This window comes from Mustela nivalis (assembly GCF_964662115.1).
Source record: "Mustela nivalis genome assembly, chromosome: 16".
In the NCBI taxonomy this organism is placed as follows: Eukaryota; Metazoa; Chordata; class Mammalia; order Carnivora; family Mustelidae; genus Mustela; species Mustela nivalis.
This window is the reverse complement of record NC_139035.1, coordinates 52,242,427-52,246,595: the sequence shown is the minus strand read 5'-3', so window position 1 is coordinate 52,246,595 and position 4,169 is coordinate 52,242,427. Positions and strand designations below refer to the sequence as shown.

The following is a 4,169-nucleotide window of genomic DNA, read 5'->3' as shown; positions in this document are numbered from 1 at the left end:
ATTTATCTGAGAGAGAGAGAGAGAGAGAGGAAAAGGGAGCATGAGCAGGGGAGAGGCAGAGGGAAAAACAGACTCCCTACTCAGCAGAGACACCCGAATGGGGCCCTCAATCCCAGGACCCTGGAATCATGACCTGAGCCAAAGGGAAACGCTTAGCCAACTGAGACACCTGGGTGCCCCTAACAGGAGTCTTTAATTCAGTACTCTGAATTTGTCAATTTTTCTTTCTTTTTTTTTTTTTTTTGTAATCATAATAGATATTTATTTAAAGCAATACATTAGCAGCTCAGATAGTTCTAAATTGTACATTTCAGCTTTATTCAACTTCTTAAAAATACTTGAGGGCAGATGCAATGACAGTTTTCAACTCCATGATTACTTCTTTGCCCATTCTTCTCTCTCTTTTCTTTCCCGAATAACTTCTTTCAGATACGGTTCAAGGTAGAATTTATCCTCCTTGTATTTTGTCCATTGCTCTTTAGGCAAGATCTGATGCCTCATGGTCAGGTCCAGTGCCCTCTTAATGCGAAACATCCTGTCATTATAAAGGTTCTCAGGTAGCCTTCTTATGGCTGCTTTCACATCATCATTCTCATGTATTGTATCATCTCGCATTAACCCCAGTTTATTAAACCCTGCCGCATTGTAGTACCATTTTCGAATACCTTCCAGCCACTGGCTTGATGCTGCAATGGCAGACCTGCTCGCCATTTTGACCCGAGACTGCTGCGCTGCCTGCTGGGTAAGTTCAATTTTTCTAATAGCATTTCGTGATAATTACCTAAGTATAAAGAATAATAATCCTTATTTCCAATGCAAATCTAAGCTATTTTTTCCAGAATTAAAAAAAAAAGATAATCTGCACTTTGATTATAATAAAAAATGTCAAGTTTTCTTTATAAGGGTTTTTCTTTTTTCTTTTTTCTTTTTTTAAAGATTTTATTTATTTATTTGTCAGAGAGAGAACGAGTGAGAGCGAGCACAGGCAGACAGAGTGGAAGGCAGAGTCAGAGGGAGAAGCAGGCTCCCTGTGGAGCAAGGAGCCCGATGTGGGACTCGATCCCAGGACTCTGGGATCATGACCTGAGCCGAAGGCAGCTGCTTAACCAACTGAGCCACCCAGGCATCCCTATAAGGGTTTTTCAAACAAAAAAAATGGAGACAGTTACTGGCAACTTCTAATAAATTAAATATTAATTTTAAACATATTTGTTTAACTTTCAAAAGTATTAACTTTAGAATTTTCTCCACAGCCTATATCAGCAAGTTATAAGCCATATAATGTATCATTATTAGTTGTGATTTTAACAGGACAAAAAAATTACCAACAGGTTCACAAGGTATAAGAACATGAATTTGATGTGATTGAAAATTGTTCCACGTATCTTGTGCCTTAATTAGAAAACCACCATGTAATCATCTAAGATCTCACATTGAGATCCACATACCCAAAATTATATATAAAGCTATCCCAAGTCCCTGCCAAAAAGGAGAATTGATGTGATCCAAATAACACAAAGGTAATATGATATAAGAAGGAGAGACATTATTTGAAATAATAAGCAACAAGGGAGAGAGTTATGGAAGGAAAATGGAAAAATGTGAGTCTTGGCTAATTTTTAATTTATGAATGGGTCAAATAATTTAGGTTTATAATTTTTTAGACTTTTTCAGGGGTTAGTCAACCAAGATACTCTATCATGGCTTCATGGCTATGTGTGAATACTGGATACATTTTTTAATATTTATTTTCAGTGATATACTTATTTATTGCTCTTTTTGTCTCTTTTTATTATTTTTTCATTCCTTTCTTCCATCGTTTCTTCATTCTTTCTTTTTTTTCTTCCTTCCTTCTTTTTTTCTTTCTCCTCTTTCATTACCTTTTCCTTTCTTTATTCCTTCTTTTTGTCGGGGGAGGAACAATACCCTTATTTGGAAAGACTCTGCCATTTTTACCAATGTAAAAACTTTTATCAATGTAAAACTAATGCCCAGTTCTCATACATGAATAGGATCCAACAATGGTTAGTCCTCGAATTCTGAGTGTGCCTACTTATTGGTATTCTTCTTAGGCTTCGTAGATAAAATACAGGATGGCAATTTTGAATTTCAAACAAACAGCAAATCAGTGTATGGTACAAATGCATTTCATGCAATATAATTTTATTTTTATATATAAAATTATATACACAAAATATAATTTTGAATTTTTATTTGTTAACCTGACAACCTTAATGTGTTCATTCTATTAATCTCATGTGAAATGATAATATGAATAATGAAGTGTAATTCTCAGATCCAGTCAGATGGATTTCTTTCTCTTCACACATCTGAGTTTTCTGAAATATGAACTTTAAAACCATATAGTTCTGAGTTTAAATCATAATGGTATGAATCTGATCAAATCACCCCTCCAGGCTCATTTTTTTTTTTTTTTCCATTTAGCAAACAGTGGTAATGATAGTAAAAGCTTTGGAAGCTGTTGTGAAAATTAAATGACATTATATGTAAAGTAATTGACAACGGCAGTTCTTATTTGTAAATTGCTTATTTTAAAAATGAAGTTAAATAAAGTTTTAGAACTTCATCAAGGTACTAGAATAGAAACCTATATCTCTTGAAAATACACCCATTTTCCTAAATTCAAAGAAAATAAAAATCCCTGCATTATGTTGTTTCTGCATGAAGTATACTTGTCACTTAAAAAGGAGATGAGGAGGTCACACAAGGAATCTACAAACCTGCAAATCAGAGTCTGGAAGACTATGAGATATTTTGAAAATGGGCTATAGCAAAATAGAAATATATATAGTAATATATAATATAGTAATACAGACACTGCATATAATAATACAGAAGATTTTGGATTTAATTCCTTTTGCTTTTCATATGACCTGTGAATTTGTCTTTACCTATAAAATTGGAATAAAAGTTCCTTTTTATAGTATTATATGTATGATTAAATGGAATAATAAATTTTAAATAATTGAGCATAATGAAGATACTAACACTGCCACTCATATCTAAAAATTCTGTGTTTTTGCTTTTTTTTTAACCTTGTGCTTTTTATAGTTGTTTTTAGTATCACTTTCTTTTGATTATTTTCTCCCTATGCCTTGTAAAAATTACATCTACTTTCCTTCCTCCTCTCCAATAACACAGTTTTCTTTTTATGTCTTTTAAAATTTTAGATCTATAGCTGTGCCTTTACATTTGTGACCTATAGAAGATATTTTCTTGAGTATTAAAGTGTATGATATATGACATCTTGGAAGAAATGTGTAAAACCTGCCTTTTGCCTTAACGTGATGAGTAAGTAAAGCTATGAACAACAAATGCTTGAAAATGAGAAGTTAATGACTACATTACCTAAGGAGAAAGAAAAGTAACTTGACAGATAAGAAATGTACTGTGTTTTCAAAAAGAAATCTAACAATCAACTATGCTTATCCAAGTATTTTAAATATGTGAGTAAAAAAGTTTTATGGTGGAGTATTATAGACAGAAAAATTTACCTCATAGTCAATATGGAAAGATCCCATGTCTCCCAGGAAACATTTCTTAACATTGAAAAATGGATGAATTGGAGGCAGGAAGATGAGGCAACAAAGAAATTATTGCGGATACCATAATTTATCAGACTACATGTTAACAGAGGTTTAAAATTATTAAATACACTAAGGAGAACAAATTATTAAGTTTAAAAGTTTTTTTTAAAAACTTAACTGTCAAAAATATAATAAAGAATAAAAGAAGCAATACTATATGGACACATTCATGGACTACAGAGTTCAAGGGCCAAATTACAGAACATTTTTTGAAGGTTGTAGAAAAGAATAAGAAGGAAAAGAAGCAATAAGACCATAGATGGTATGTAAAGTCTAAAATACTCACTTTACAAGAAGAGCTTGTAGATCTTTGACATATGGCAATTTGTTTTTCTTCTCTGAAGTAAATTTTATAAACAAGATATAACTCATTTTCCCTTTGGTTTAGTGTGGGAATGCAGAATAACAACGACTTGACTGTCTTTAAATGTCATTATTATTTTAGAATTTTGTCAGGGTAGAAGAGAATTATTCATTTAAGCTTGAGGCAGAAGTAGGTTACAGGCAAGATCCAAGATGACTTGGCCTCAAAAACTAGTGGAAGGCAAAACTGGGTGGAAG

The 4,169-nt window shown here is 32.6% G+C and overlaps 1 pseudogene across 1 annotated transcript; it reads right to left on the bottom strand.

The window, feature by feature from the left end:
* Positions 1 to 218: 218 nt before the first annotated feature.
* LOC309850302 (cytochrome b-c1 complex subunit 7 pseudogene) lies at positions 219 to 742 on the bottom strand (annotated as a pseudogene). Its single transcript has one exon. The product of its transcript is annotated as a cytochrome b-c1 complex subunit 7 pseudogene (transcript).
* Positions 743 to 4,169: the final 3,427 nt, after the last annotated feature.